This window comes from Panthera tigris, chromosome C2, assembly GCF_018350195.1.
Source record: "Panthera tigris isolate Pti1 chromosome C2, P.tigris_Pti1_mat1.1, whole genome shotgun sequence".
NCBI classification, from domain to species: domain Eukaryota; kingdom Metazoa; phylum Chordata; class Mammalia; order Carnivora; family Felidae; genus Panthera; species Panthera tigris.
This window is the reverse complement of record NC_056668.1, coordinates 60,296,311-60,312,789: the sequence shown is the minus strand read 5'-3', so window position 1 is coordinate 60,312,789 and position 16,479 is coordinate 60,296,311. Positions and strand designations below refer to the sequence as shown.

The 16,479-nt window shown below is 37.4% G+C and overlaps 1 protein-coding gene across 4 annotated transcripts in view; it reads left to right on the top strand.

Annotated features, from left to right (window-relative positions):
* ZBTB20 (zinc finger and BTB domain containing 20) overlaps positions 1–16,479 on the top strand; it is a 761,798-nt gene that overhangs the window by 536,666 nt on the left and 208,653 nt on the right. The window contains exon 13 of one of the 4 annotated variants that reach the window (XM_042998566.1): positions 10,228–10,405. The exons of the other annotated variants lie outside the window; for them this stretch is intronic. The gene's annotated coding sequence lies outside the window, so the exon portion shown is untranslated. The remainder of the gene's footprint in view (positions 1–10,227; positions 10,406–16,479) is intronic. 4 annotated transcript variants of the gene reach the window in all.

Sequence of the window (16,479 nt, the reverse complement as noted above, 5' to 3'; positions counted from 1 at the left end):
AGTTTTATGATACAGCTGTAGAGGGGATAATTGCAAAAAGTTAAATCATTTATTTGGTAGTAGAGAGCTTCTAACACAAAGTAGGTACTTAATAAATAGGTGTTGAGTATGAAACGAATGGACCTGTTTTGTGTACAATACATACAGAGAAAGAAAACGTATCTGAAATGTCTTTAGAATCTACTTCTACTGCTACCTTGGATTTTATAAACTGTTGGGCCACCATATGATTTAGTAAATACTCTTTCTTTTACTTCTTTTATTAGGCAGACACCTGCTTTGTGAGCCAACCCTTTGCAATCAATGAGCCTCTATCAAAGTTAGTTTCACTCACAGCTAATTCCACCTTTGCCCCTTCTTATCCTACCTTACCCCTACATATAATAAATATATCTGGCAACTCCCATTCTCACTCAGCGACTACTGTTAAGTTTTCATTTGGCAAATAATGTGTGATTCTTGAATATGAAATAGTGACTAAATATCAATAATTAAATCATATTCAATTGTTATTGGTCCATGTTCTTCCACAGTAATTCATGTTGTTTACTCTTTAAATACAGGCATTTTGCAGTAGTTCTTGTTGTTTTACTTTTTAAGGATAGTTCTTAAAATCCCCAGTCATAGTCAAAGGAAATTCTTTATAGAAGTTGCTAGGAAATTGGATTTTCCTTTGAACACCACTAGATAGTACCAAGAAATTTAATGATGATCTGTAACATGCTTAAAAATATATGATGCTTCTATTGTAGCAAAGCAGATTAAATGAAACAATGTAGATTAACAAAAAAAAAAACGCAAACTAGTATAAACTGGATCATTTGCTGATGTGCAAATTTTATGGAAATTTTAATGGCATATTTGATCGATTTATAAGAAGTGCATATTTGTGTTTATAAGAATACTCAAGCCTCCTATGTGGCATGATTTTAATAGTATTTTGTATGTAAGAACAGATTGAAATTAAACAGTCTTCTTAGCTGTTTCTATTCTTTACATTGTAGAAATGATTTTTATTATTCTCTATTTAAAAGTCACTGTAACTGGGAATCAGGAGACGGTTTTGGGTCCCAGTTCTGTCATTTAACAGGTTCTCTTCTCTTGGGTAATTTATTGAATGCTTTGAGTCAGTTTTTTTTTTTATTTATAAAGAGTTGCATCTTTTTTATATTTATAATATACCTTATATTGTATTAATATGTTTTATATTATAAATATAAAGAAGGAATCAGAATAGAAGAAATCTAGAATACAGACAGGCAGTATATAGTGATAATATCAGAGATGGAATAGAAGCAAAGATACGAAGATACTGAGATATTTATTTGTTTAAAAAATCTAAAAAGATTATTAAAAGAAAAAAATTATGAAAGAGGACATGCAAATGTCTAATGAACATGTGAAAAAGTATTATAACATACTAGCACTTATTGGCATGACTTATAAAAATAATAATTCTCAATGCTAGTAAGAGTGCAGTTAAACTGGCATTCATATAGTGATGGTGGGGGTATTGTATTGACACTAAATTCTACAAAGTAAAATGGCAATATATCATCCATAACCTTTCTTTAAAAAAATGTATCTTTTTGACTGAATAATTTTACTTCTAGGAATCTATCTATTGGGGGTAGAAACTCAGACCAAGATTTATGTACAAAGATGTGCATCACAGTGTCATTTACAAAAGTGGAAGAGGGGGAAAAAATCCTAATAAATCCTAAAAAAAAAATCTAAAAAATATTTAATTGGAGAAATTATTAAACAAATTATGGAACATCCGTAGTCATCTTTGCATATAGCAAGTATTATTTACGTAGTTATTAAAGATATTTTAAAGAACTTTTTTACTAGGAAATGTTCATGAAATAATGTAACTAAAAGTGCATAATCCAAAAGAAATTTGTATACCTAGCATGATCCTATTATAAGAATCTTATAGGTATAAGTATACCTATAACATGATCCAATTATAAAAATGAAAATATTTGGTTATAATCAAAGGAAATACATTAAAATGTGAACCACATTTGTATGGTGAAATTAAGTGATTTTTTTCTTCTTTTTCTTAAAGTTTCTAAATGTTCTAAAAATATGCTAATAATTATAAAAAATAAAATTTTTAAGCAAACAGCAAATAACTTAAATAATATTAATTTAAAATTTGATAATAATTCAATTTAAGAAATTAATATATGTTTAATATTTATCACCCTTAATGGAATTAAAATGTTTTGCTTTCCAATGTATTAAGCTTTTGAAATATCTGTGATACAGATTTTTGGAATTAGATCATATTGAATATGATATGGTGTGTATTTCCTGAGCCACATCACATTGTTTCTATTGCTCAGTGCTTCTCAGAGTCTCTCTCTCTCTCTCTCTCTCTCTCTCTCTCTCTCTCTCTTTTGTGATCCTTGTGCATTTGCCTCAGGTTTTCAGCTTGTGCTCTAACATTCTAGAACCTCATTTTCTTTTACTCCATCAATCAGTTCTGACATTAATATGCTCAAAGCACATGTACATGTATATACGATTATCATAAAGGAAGAAATCTAGATCACTCTTTATGTTTTCAATTGTTTTTAACTTCAAAATTTCTCATCCTGTAATAATTTAATAATCTAATAATAACATTTTGAGTAATTGAGACATAGGAAAATGAAGTAAAGGACACAGCCAATATGTCAACATAAAGTCACTTTTATTGGTAGAATAAACTACTACTGATAACATTTATCAGGCACCCATCTCAAGAATAGAATCTTGGCTACTCTGTGTAAGAATGAATAAACATAACAACTTACTTGGCTCTGTACACAGAACTTAGCCAAAAAAGAAACCCACTTAGATGCCAGAAAGAATGAACCAGATAAAGTTTTATTGGCTCAAAATACTCAAGTAACTTAGTCCACTCCTTTTCTAACAAAACTGTGTAAGTGAAAATGTAATCTTTAAAAATCTAAATTCCTTACACTAGCCAATGGCATAGTGCTGGAGTAACTAAACATTTCCAGACGGCACCCTCTTTCCCTTCTGCCAGGAGAATGAACCACTCTCCCTCCAGCTCAGGCCTCCACTGACTGACTACAAGTTAACCCAGAACTACTTGTACACAAGCTCGTCTCTTTTTCAGAACTGTAATCCAGTGAAGGTAGAGGTTATGTCCTATTTATCTTTGTTACCTCAGGATCTGGCAAAGTGCATGATTGTTGAATGAACTAATGAAAGATTAGCTGCTTTAGATGACTTCAGTATCTATAAAGATAAATGAAGGAAAAGTTAACTTGGTTTCAAATGTTCACACCCTATGTATTATTTTCCTAACATTTAGGCAAGTTCCATTACAATGATGCTATCACCAAATCATGAACATCTTTAGAAGTAAGTATCTTTCAAGAACATATTTTTCTGCAAGGCACAAGGCGAAGAGTTAAAGTAGTGTAGTTCTTAAGAGTGCCTGCAATGACTAGTGTGAAACCCACAAAAAGTTACTAAATCTCTGAATTTGATCTTTTCAAGTGAAAGATGGGAATAGTAGTATTGCTTATCTCACAGTCCTTGCTGTGGAGACTGGATGAGATCTTGCATGTCAGACAGCATCATGCCTGGCTAAGCCCTTTTGGGCCTATTATTACCAGAATTAATTCCTCCCAGGACAGCTGGTTGTACTTGCACTTGTATCTTGACAACTGGGACAGAGGGTTGGTATACCATCAGGGCTCACACTGGTTCTAGAATCAGAGAACTTAAGTGCATAAGCCAGTGTTTCTCAGCCTATTTAGTAGCATAAGAATTACTTGGGAAGCTCATTTAAAATGTAGATCTTTGAGTTCCACCTCAAGACACACTAATTTAGTTGATTTGCTCTAGAGTTCATATGTCTTTTTGACATGCTCCTCAGATGATTCTGGTGTAGCTGGTCCCAGATCAAGCTCTAGGTAACCCCGACATCATGACTCCCTCCCACCCTCAACTGCATATCGCCTGCAGCCCCCTGGCATCATTCCCCAGGACTCACCCTACTGAATACTTAAGTGGGGCTTTGCTGCCCCCACTCCTTCGTCCTGCCCCATTGAAAGCAGAAGGGAAGAATAGGGAAGACAGAGTTAATCAGGAAAACTTGAGTAGCTGCAGTAAATTATTTGTTACTTGGTATTAGTTGGAGTGGTGGTCTTTTGTATTAGTCCAAAAGTGAGCTTACTTGACAGGTAAGCTTGAACTTCAGAACAGTAGTTTTGCTCCTATAACTGTGGAATGATTGGCTATACTGAAGTTTATTTCCTGTTTCTTCGTGGACCTGCTATCTATAGAACTTAGATGAATAAGCACAATTGAAGTGCAAAGTGTTAAATGCATGCTTTGATTTAGTCAATGCATTTGCACATTGAAGTAATTAGGATGTATTTAAAAGCATTCTGCTTGCAATACTTTGTTCTCCGTTTCCTACAAATCAAATTAGTGAGGGTAGATTTGATTTTGACATCATTTTGAAAATATTTTCTTTTTCTTTTTTAAATTTTCTGAGTATTACATTTTTATAAAGTTCAAAACACAACCAACTGTGACTAAATTCATAAAAACAAAACAAAAAGTCCAAAGTGCAAGAAAATGAAAAACAGCACAGAGTAATATGCAATAGAACAACATAAATCAGACCTCACAAATATAGTTGTAATGGCACACTTTATCCATGTCTGATCAATTAATAACAAGCACATATTCAGATAGCAAATAGCTCATTCTTTCCCTTTGATTGAGAGCCCCAAATTTAATTATTCATCTCAGTCCAAATAAATACGAAAAGGTAGCCAGACCTACTTAGAAAAATCTTAACCATCTCTTGTTTTCATTGTACTGTATGTAATGCAATGAATGAATGGGAAGAAAGAATGTAAAGGGTGTTTCCCCTTTTGCGAACAAAGCATTCAAGCAAGATTATTTATTTTTTAAATAGAGTTAGATTTGGTAGAACCAAGAAATGTTTATGGAACGATGTTTCACCAAGGCAAACCTGAGTTTAACTCTGCACACTGTATTATCTTTGACAAATTATTTCACCTCCCTGGTCCTCAGTTTTCACATCTTTAAAGTGAGAGTAATAATATCTACGTTACAGAATCATTTTCTTAACATGCAGTAATGTATTGGAAGTGCCTGGAATTTAATATGTACTCAACAAATGGCAGTTATTATTATTAATTCAGGAAAGAAAGTTTGGAGGGAAAAGAACCCTAAATCCTCTGAGGAAAAAAGACTAAACAAAAATACTCTGTGTTCTCACTTTCTCAGAGGCTATTTATAGGAGTCTCAGATTTTATCCAAGAATTTTATCTATAGAAGAGATTGTTTCACCTTTATAATTTTCTTGCCACCCAAATTATTGTCCTTAATGTAAATCAGTGACCTCAAACTACATGTTGAGAAATACCATTGATACTATTGAAGTGCATATTTGAATGACTATAATTTTCTAATACAAAATTATTATCATATTCTTTTGTTGAAGATAAACAGTACTTTGGACTGGGTGCAGATTAGATAAATTTAATTCCTCTTATTTTTTCTATACTAATTTTATAGTTTTAGAGGTATATGTATTTACTCATAGAAGTGAAGGGGAGAGACAGAGAGAATGGACAAAAACAGTAGATTCATTTGTGCTTCTTAGGAAGCAGAGAAGCTATATCATTAGTGACTACCTCCGTGTTTCATATATAGAAAGTGCTCATTAAATGATTGTTGAATCAGGGCGCCTGGATGGCTCAATCCGTTGAACATCTGACTTTGGCTCAGGTCATGATCTCGCGGTCTGGTCCGTGAGTTTGAGCTTCACATCGCGCTGTGTGCTAACAGCTCAGACCCTGGAGCCTGCTTCGGATTCTGTGTTCCCCCTCTCTCTCTGCTCCTCCTCTGCTCGTTCTCTGTAAGTGAATAAACATTAAAAAAAATATCTTAATGATTTTTGAATTAATACATGGGAAAAAACAAAATGCTAAGAAAATAGCTGTACAGCATAAAGGAGCCAGCTCAAAGGTAGTATATGTAGTTAGTAAACAGAGAACTTAAAACTTACTTATGGGCTTCAACACTTCTTTAGTTAGGTTCCATGTGGAACTACTGGTAACCATTTTTATTCAGAACCTCTAATTTTAGCTGGAAGAAGCAGCAAAACCAGAGGAGCCAACTGACCCTCAGTCAGAGAGCCATGACATGACCCTCATTTTAGAGCTGGAAGAACCATAAAGATTTGCTAATACAGGGGCCTAACTTCCCAGCTGAAGGAACTGAATGATTTCCCCAAACATTTGGTGGCAAAGTTTATTGATACTCAAACTTCGGTTTCATGATTCTGGTCCAGTTCAGTTTATATTGTACCATGTTAGCTTTGTGTTGGCAGACTGTCCCTCTGGGGGGTTCCCATATATCTACAGTGGCTTCTTATCCTTTGACCAAAATAGTGCGATGGAACATCCCGAAATTCCTCTGGTTAGAATCATCTCACCTGGTCTGGCATTTTCTATAGACCCTAAGAGGCCACAATAAAGAAATTCTTCCTTGACTCTTAAATTCACTTTTTTTTAAATATAGAAATAATCTATATTAAATTATTATTAACCACTAAAAGCTCATTCAAACTACTTTAGCTCCTTTCAAGTGATTATTAGTTGGGGCTAAAAGGAATGGAGAGGAAGGAACCATTATAATTTGATTGGAGAAAGAGAAGGAAGAGTTCTGTCCTTGAGGTGTTACCTAGGGCAAGGCCAGGCCAGGTGGGCTGTGACTGGTGGGGGAGGGAGGGAGGGTGCAGAGCACCCAGGAAGTCACTCAGAGATTTGAATCTCAGAGAAGAGAGGAGATAAGAAGAAGTGAAGGGATAGAAAGAAGTAAAAGAAGTGGGAGGGTACTGCAGGTAGACCTCATAATTTGGTCTTTTGGTTCATTATTTATTATATTTGTAACCCTTATGCTCAATGGGGAAGGAAGCCTTGGGTTCAAATCTTTTGTGTCCTGTTATAATTTATATTGCTATTGTCAAGTAATAACTAGAATTCCCTGAATAAAGTATTAATGACATCCATGAAAGAAGAAATAAAGCATTTAACAGGTAAATCTCTTCCCCATCCACCTAAAGAATGGAGGAAGTGTTGATGGGCTGTTGATGGTGACTTAAACTGGCATACTAGGAATTTTTATAAATGGTTTTCCCATGCTCCATTGAATCTGTGGCTGAGACTTTAGTTGTATACCAGCTGTGCGTGCAAAATCTCATAATTATTCTTACTGTATTAAGCATTTTATAGCAATTTTAGCTCTAAAATGCTATGCAATAGTTTTTATGCAAGTGTACCAGACATGTAAGCTGTTCCAATGAAAACATTTCCTTTCATTTAGACACGTGGTTTTAGGTTTCCAAACTTAGCTCTTTGCATTGATGGAAGAATCTTTAGGCCAGACATCAGGTTTTTTGGTGGGTTGTTGAATTTTCTTGCACATGCTTTATTCCTTCAAGCAGTCTCATCAGAAAAGGGGCATTTCAGTAAATGTACAATACTGATATTAGCAAATACTGCCGCTGTGCACTAGCTCCTCCACAGCCTGTCCTGTTGAGAAAGGCACTGGAGAGGAAGCTAGGGTTGTCTCGGCATCCCTCTGGGGTATAATGACAAGCAGGCAGAAGGACTTGGACTTAAGCTCTCTGCAGAAGGCTGACACCTTTAACACTGCCACACATGCTGCTGCGCCCTGCAGTGGCAAGTCTTGGGCCTGAGCCCAAAGCTGGTGTGGAGTTTGAACCCTTGGCATTCTGGCCCAGGGCCAAGTGCTATCAATGGAACCCCACTGACACCTTTAGTTATTCTTCCTAGATTAGGATAGTAATTTACTTGTCTCTTTGATTTCAAGTGTCTGGTTTTGTTTCCAGATGCCTCCCAGCTCATCTGTATTCCAGGGGTTTCAAAAGATTTTAACCTCATTGGTTCTTTCCTTTGTCAGTTCCATTTGGTGAACACGGGAGGGATACAGAGACTACAGGGAGGCAAGGGAGGGAGCTGTGCGTGCGTGATGTAGGGGGCATGTGGGGAGGGCTTGGTGAGACTGCAGGAATAAATGAAAGGCATATTCGCTTTCAGAACATCAGCTATTGTACCAGAGCAAGTCAGGGTGGAGTATAAGAGGTGATATGTAGGACAATGTAGTGAAAAGTGTCATTAGATGGATTCATGTGTAAAAGCCCTCCAGACAGCAGTAATCTCAAACTCACCCAAACAACTGCAATATATGAAAGAGATGGAGAGACCATAGAAATTTTATCCCGATGCCAATACGGTAACAGCACTTGGATTTTAACATGTTATAGTAGGAAAAGGCATTTATGCAGGGGTGTTACTCTATGTTTACAAGGGCTTGTCTAGCACTGTTTATTGATTTTACTGCAATTCTTTCCCCAGGACCCTGTAGATAGATAATCGCTAGAAATGTCCATCATTAGCAGAGCAACGAGTGCAACCATCACACTAGGAAAAAGATACACATAGGACCCTGCAAGCAGGCATCAAATGGGGGTAAGAGTCACACAGTAACACGTGCAGCTATAACTCCAGGCAAACACACACGCAACACCCTGTGTAGCCATTGCAGTGAGAAAATACACACAGCCCCCTGTGCAGCCATCACACATCAGGAAAATACACACATGACACCCCTATGCAACCATCACACCAGGCAAAAGCACAGACATAAAATGCTAAGTCAATAGGAATGAACAGCTCATAAAAGCCTACTGGAATAGATCACATCACAGCCAGGTACATCTGTTCTCAGCACTAACCATTATCGTTAGCTTAAAATGCTTAAAATCACTGCGCATCCTCAGGTCTAGGGACAGATTATTCCAAGAAGATTCTGCTAAATAGATTTGGCAATGCAGTGAAGGGGACCTCTACTACATTAAAGTGATGCATTTTGCATCTCAAAGGCTGTCAACTGTATTTAGAGGAACTATGTGATTGAAGAACAATGCGCTGGGATGGAATAGCAATTTTTCAGGCCCTTCTAAATCATCTGGGGGTGATTTTTACCCCAACTTGAGTTAAGTGTACAATTGAATGGGCAGCTATCAGACTGGGAGGTGACTAATAAAAGCAGAATTGGAAACAGCTTTCATCTGTGCCGCAGAGTAAGCCACTCCATTCTGTTTCAAACTGGAACTCTCGGTGGAATGCCCTATCCAGAGGTCTCAGTGAGGTCAGACTTCAAGCCATGAACTTGAGATAAATAAGTAGGAACTGCAGTCCTTGCTTCATAGGCTTGTGGGCCCAACTGGGGGGAACAAAGGAACCACCCACCTCTTCTTTTGCCAGAGCCTTCTCTTTATCCTCTTGCCTTGGTCTATGATGTTATCCTGACTGTGTGACACAGGGGTTATTGCACGGCAAGGGAAGCTCTGTGTGTCCTTCTGAAGAGTGGCCCAAAAAAAATAGTTAGAAAGAGTTTCAAGCTTGCAGTTCCGTGTTTCAATTACAGTGGCGTTAAATGTTTCTACCGAGTGAGACAAGTTTCAAGCTAGCTTGTTAAGAATGATTTACACCATAATTCTAGGAAAAAACAAATGTGAGTGACTGAGATTTGAAAGGGAAGAGTAGGGGGGAAGTGCCAGACTAAACGAATCCTAAGTAAATAGGGTGGGGTGCGGTGGGTTTTTGGGTATGTTTTGTTTGTTACTTTGCTTTTTTAGGAAAAAAAGAAAAAGAAAATGTATGTATTGTTGGTAATTACTTCTCTCACCTGGACGGAATGAAGCAAAAGAAAATAGAAGTGCTCCATTTGCTCCTGAACCAAAATTTTAGGAGAGGACAGGTGTTTCTCTTAATTCACGTGACATCTTACTGGAAATGAGCAGTCCTGGAAATGAGAACTCAGAATTCCACTTCTTTTTATTACTTATTTTCAAATGTGGTGGAAAGGTTTTGTTAGGGAGAGATAAGCATTTTCCATAAAACAATGCAGTAGTGACATGAGGTAATTACATGGTGACTGGGACATACCGCTTGGCATACTGGACAAATTGCATGATACCTACGTGATAACTATAGTAACGCTAGTTATCGCTACCATATTATCTCCTGATAACTATATAATTAGTTGGTGTCACAGAAGCACCCTAAACGTATGCCTGTTCCAGCTACTCTGGTAGGAAAAAAATAAATAAATAAACTTTTTTGCAAGGGGGAAAAAAAGCTAATGAAGAAAGTTGCCAAGAACAGATATTTTGTAATCTGTGCTAAATCTCTGCTGGAAAAACATGAACAGTAACGAAGCTGAGAAGACAGTAAAAGAAATTCGGGGCAAGGTGCCAGACGCCCAGACGGAAGGAGAATGTGGACCAAAAGATTGCGACAATCGGGTAATTATGGTTTATGAATTTCAGCTTTAATCTGTAGTTCAGTGAGTCCTGATTAAATATCTGTTAAACACAATTAAAGTTTGTTTTTGTATTTCACCGTCTTGATCAGAATAATTAGAGACTGCGTGTTTCATGTCAAAAGTAGCAAGAGGAATTTTAGTGAATGAACATCGTTTTTAAAAGCCATTTGTAGCACCAGCTGTTGGCATTATTTTATATTTTAGTGTTATCAGCATAAAGATGGTCCTCTGGATGCTGAATAGTTTCCAGCAGGACAAGGATGTTAGGCTGTCACGATGGGCCCGTGCTGCGGAGGCTTAAATGTGTGAGGGCTCGCGTTCACAGGAGATAGTGGACAGAGGAGATGTAGGTCAAGAGAGCAGATATTTTAGGTGAAAGAAGAAGGAAGACATTTGAGTTACATTTATCCAAACAAGGAGCTGAAAGAAGGGATTTCTCATGGTGGAGTCATTTGTGTCAATACCTGAAAATGCTGGTTAGCCCTCAGAGACAGGTTGTATATATTAGTGCCCAAAGGAAGGGCACAGAAAGGTGTGATGAGCTACACTAAAACTCTCCTGGTTGGTTCTTGGCTAAAAAAAAACCCAACCTTTTATTCTCAGAGTTGGTAGAAGGTAGTGCTGAGAGAATTTGTCATATTGATCATTCTTTGGCTAGGGATAGCGGTATGAATTCTGCAAAAAGGGACCAGTTGGAATAGAAGAAGGATTAACTGAAAGTGGGTAAAGGAGTAAAATAAGACACTACAAACCAAAAGTAAGACTATGATTTCCATACGCATGTGCCAAAAGGGAAGCTGAAGAGTTGTAAATTTCCGTCTCTTTAAAAATTATATGAGGGTATGTGTAAACCCTTCTATGCAGCTTACCGTGATGGGAGCTTTAAAGAAGTAAAATACTATCTTGCTTGCTATTTGAAATTTAGGTATCTGGGCAATTTTGGTTCCTGTGATACACAGCATGGTAACTCCTCTCTATCCTAATCTTCAGAACCTGTGAATATGTTGCCTGACATGGCAAAAGGGACTTTGCAGATGTTAGTTAAGGATCATGAGATGGAAAGATTATACTGGATTATCTGGGTGGTCCTGATATAACCACAATAGTCCTTGGAAGAGGAAGAAGGAAGCGATAGGGTCAGAATCAGAGAAGAGGATGTGAGGATGAAGCAGAACCTCAGAGACAATGAGATGAAAGATAGCTGCCTCTGAAGGTGGAGGAAGGGCCATGAGCCAAGGAATGCAGGCTGCATTGAGAAGCTGGAGAAGATGAGAAGGGGGAGTCTTCTCTGGAAGCTCCAGAAAGAATGCAGTCCTGCACCTTGATTTGGGGCCTTCTGTCTTCTAGAACTGTAAAAAAATTCCTGTTTTGTAAGCCATTAAGACTGTAATACTTGGTTAAGCAACAATAAGAGACCAATATAGAACCCATGAATCTGCTCCATGGATTTGATCTCCATTTAAAAGCTGTCCAGTTAAAAGTGCATCTGGGGACTATGAATTTCATCTTCTAAAGCCCATTCTCCAGGCTGTCTCTGTGGTATCATTTGGAGGTACCTGCTGTGGTAAGAATTAAGAAAGCCTATGTATTATAAATTAAAATCATGGGCAAATTCAGCCCCATCCCCCAGCACCACTTACCAATAATACATTTCACATGAGTGAAATATTTACAGGAAGGGAGGACTATAAAGTGAGAATTGCTTCTCCAAGAGCAATCACAGTTGACATTTGAATACTTACCACAGGTTGAACCATTTCACTTTGTCAGTTTTTCATCCACAGAAATGGCAGTTTTATATGGTTCAACATACCCTGTGTTATCTCATTTAAATCTTCTAGGACTAAGATTAAAAATTTCTCCTAAAATTGTAAAATTAATAAATGTCTATATAGAGGTTTAGGCTAATAAGATGCTTATGGCTAACCTATTCAGGTAAAAATGAGATTAAATCCCACTGGCCAAAGGTGTTTTAGCAGAGTGGAGGATACAGACATGTATGTCATGTGCTATTCCAAAAAATAACAGTTAAATCATGAGGGGCACCCGGGTGGCTCCGTTGGTTAAGCGTGGGACTCGATTTCGGCCCAGGCCATGATCTCACAGTTCATGAGATCGAGCTCCACATCGAGGTCCATGCTTTTAGCACAGATACTCTTTCCCTGTCTCTCTCTGCCCCTCCCTGCTCATCTTTTTCTCTCTCTCGAAATAAATGAATAAACTTAAAAAAAAAAAAAAAAAAGCTTGGGGCGCCTGGGTGGCTCAGTCTGTTGAGCGTCCAACTTCGGCTCAGGTCATGATCTCATGGTTTGTGAGTTCAAGCCCCCTGTCGGACTCTGCGCTGACAGCTCAGAGCCTGGAGCCTGCTTCGGATTCTGTGTCTCCCTCTCTCTCTCTGCTCCTCCCCTGCTCACACTCTGTATCTCTCTCAAAAATAAATAAAGATTAAAAAAAAAATTTTTTTTAAAGCATATGCTACCACATAGGAAGATAGCATAGCAAATGCTTTAGAATGGTATTGCCTGGGGTGCCTGGGTGGCTCAGTCAGTTAAGCATCTGCCTTAGGCTCAGGACATGATCTCACGGTTTGTGGGTTCAAGCCCTGCATCGGGCTCTCTGCTGTTAGTGCAGGGCGCGCTTCAGATCCTCTGTCTCCCTCTCTCACTGCTCCTCCCTGATTTGCTATTTCTCCCCAAAATAAATAAACAGTAAAAAAAAAGAATGGGTTTGCTTAAAAGGATTTCTAGCTTCTTTTGGTTTAAGGCTTCCATTAATAATCTCAAGAAAGCTGTGAACCATCTCCCCAAAGATGGACAACACCCTGTGAAAGGATTCATAGACTCCCTCAAGCCTAATGACAGACCTCAGATTAATTATCCTTGGTTTACAATTGTGTTCTCAAAAAAACACTCTGGAACTGACTGGTCTGACGTGATTCAAGACCAGACCTATGCAATACTATTTTGCCACATGAGTTTGGACCAGTCATCAATGTACACTAAGGTCCAGGCTTTTAATTAATAAAATTAATACTTTTGATGCTGATGTGCTATGAATGTACATTTTTGTTTTTAGAACATTTGAGATGCATTTGAAGAACCACTGAAAAGCACTGGTATTGTCCTTGTTTACTGTCCATTCTTTTATTATTCAGTCATTTATTTATTCATTCATTTAGCAAATATTTATGGAGCCCCTACTGTTGTAGGCACTGGGAATATAATAGTGAGTGGGACTCACAAGGTCCCCTTTCCTCAGGGGCATTCTAGTTAGAGGATATAGTCAATAAATATGTAAATGCACTAACATACACCAATGAATGAAAAGAAGAAAACAAGAGTATAACCTAATATAAATAGCATGTAAGGAGATGGCATGTGGCTGAGACTTGAATGATGTCAGAAACCAGCAACATATGAAAATTTGGAGGAAAAGCATTTCAAGCAGAGTGGAATAGCAAAGACTCAGAGATTAAAATGAGCTAGGCATGTGAATTATGAAAGGTCAGTGAATAAGGAAAAGTATATTGGAGATGTGATCAGAAAAACAGTCAGGAGCCAGATTATATAGGCTTCACACTGAGCAGCTTGGATTTTATTCTAGTTGCATTGGGAAACCATTGGAGACTTACATGGAAGGGTCTGATTTCTGATTTAAAGAAATCATTGTTGGGGTGACTGGGTGGCTCAGTTGGTTAAGCATCTGACTTCAGCTCAGGTCATGATCTTCCGGTTCGTGAGTTCCAGCCCTGCATAGGGCTCTGTGCTGATAGCTCGGAGCCTGGAGCCTGCCTCAGATTCTGTGTCTCTCTCTCTCTCTGCCCTCCCCCACTCGCACTCTATCTCTGTCTCTCTCAAAAATAAATATACATTAAAAAAAATTTTTTTAAGAAAGAAATTGTTGTTGCTGTATAAAGAAAATGGAGTATAGGGGAGCAAGAAGAGAATAGTTAAGTTAGTTAATAGTTAAGAAGTTAAGTAAATAGTTAATAGTTAAGAAGACACCCAAAGCTGAAGATTATAGTCTCATGGCCACATCTATATGGCCTCACAGAAAATTCGAGATATCTTATGTTGACCAGCCAAGAGAGCAGAAACGGAATTATGAAATATAGCATCTCTTATGTTTTTGGCCTACTAAAGGATTGTTTTGGCCTACAAATGTTCTTCCTGAGAGAAGGAAGAAAGGAAATATGAACAAAGCCTAATGATACTGGCAAATGAAGCAGTTATTTGGTGGGGAGAGGATTGTTAACATCACTGAGGAAGTCACCAGCAATCAGGAACCTCAGTAGATAAGGATGCCAGGGAGAGTTTGGGCCTATTTCACTAAGGTTCACTACAAGTCTGCTTCTTCTGTTTTCCTCAGACCAGCTTAAGATCACAAGTCTTATGAACTCTTCTTCTGCCCCTTTTAACTAATGGGTTTAAATGTTCTGCTTCTCACCACCATCTACCACTCAAACTAGTCCACAGAGAAGATCACTTACAGGGGTTAGAGGCAAATGTAACTTGATTGAACATCAGGAAAGCAAGGGATTCTGTTGTTCATAGGTGTTTCCCAATCAAATTAAAAGATTAAGTCCAGGAGTTGATGTTAGTGTAATGTATTGGAGCTTTAGTGAGTCACCGACATTGCTTACAAGAATTTTAGTTCTATTATACTTTGTCAACCAACTGAAATCCTTTAATAAATGGTAAACCATAATAAATACACCCAAGAATAATGACCTGTGTAAAAACAGTGATGTATTGTTAGTTTATAAACAACTTATTTTCACTAATAAGCTAGAAAATTATATTAATCATTGCTCAATGACACTCATAAATAATGCAGATTGGTAAAATATGCAACTATGTATAAAAATACGTCTAGAAAATCATTCAGAAGGCAAGGGGCAGTAGCCTTTTCCAACTGCCATTCCTATGAGACTATAAGTTACAGCTTCAGAGTAAGTGGCACAGGGTGAGCAAATTGCACTAGAGTTAAAGGTAACTAACTGAAAGTGATGTTGAATTTCATAATCAGAGATCCTGGAATGAATATAATGCAAATTATATTTCCAGGGAAACTTGAGTATAATAGTATAGTATTATGAAATAGCCTTATTTCATGGGCCGGAAACAATTAGGTACTATATATGAAAGACCTGTTGCAAATACTAAATGCACTGAACTTATTTAAGTGAAGGCTTAACAAATGGTTATTACTGTTGTTGTTTGTTGTTGTTGTTTTAATGTTCTATTAATCCTGTAATAGAATTTCCTGCCCTTTTGCCACTTCAGGTCTTTATGCTTTTTTAAACCTTTCCTTCCCTCCAGTTCTCAAACTGCCCTTTCTTTGGGGAACAGAATGTAAATTATCCTATCTAAATTTCAAGAATGACTATTCCCACGTGAGAGAATATCAAAGCTGAGAAGAGAATACAGAACTCTTAACAACCAGTACTATTCATGCCAGCTCATCTGCTACCTCCTAATAAAACTGGTTGTTAATCTTCCCTGATTTGTCTACATCTTTCAGGTAATAAAAGTGTCTAAACCATAATGCATTCTTCCAGAGAAGATAATCAGGTAACTTAATACCTCTCTGCTCAGCAACACAATGTCCCTTTGTATCCAGTCCTGAATTGGATTGACATTTCTAGCTGACGCTTTACATCAAAGGTCATTTTGCTCAGTTCACTATCTGATCTTTTTTATTGTCTTCTAGCATATTCCTAATTCTCAAAAAGATTTCTTCATCCCTGGCAGTATACTGAGAGCTCCCAATTTCATTATCTCATTGGTATATCGCATTAATTATTAAAATTTCTCTAATTGTAAGTTTCTCTTCCCAAGAAAGTGTCTGAGTCCCATCACTAAAGATATTAATAAGCAGAATTTTGTGAACACCAAATGTATAGCTAAGCTGGGCATAACCCTGAACTGCCAAGAGAACAGAGAACTCCCAAGCAGAAAGAGCTCTCCAAACTGAAATGATTTCACAAGGTGATTCACTACTTAGTAAATTTTCTTAAAAATGGAATGAGTCATTGTGAGCAAAAGATGTGGT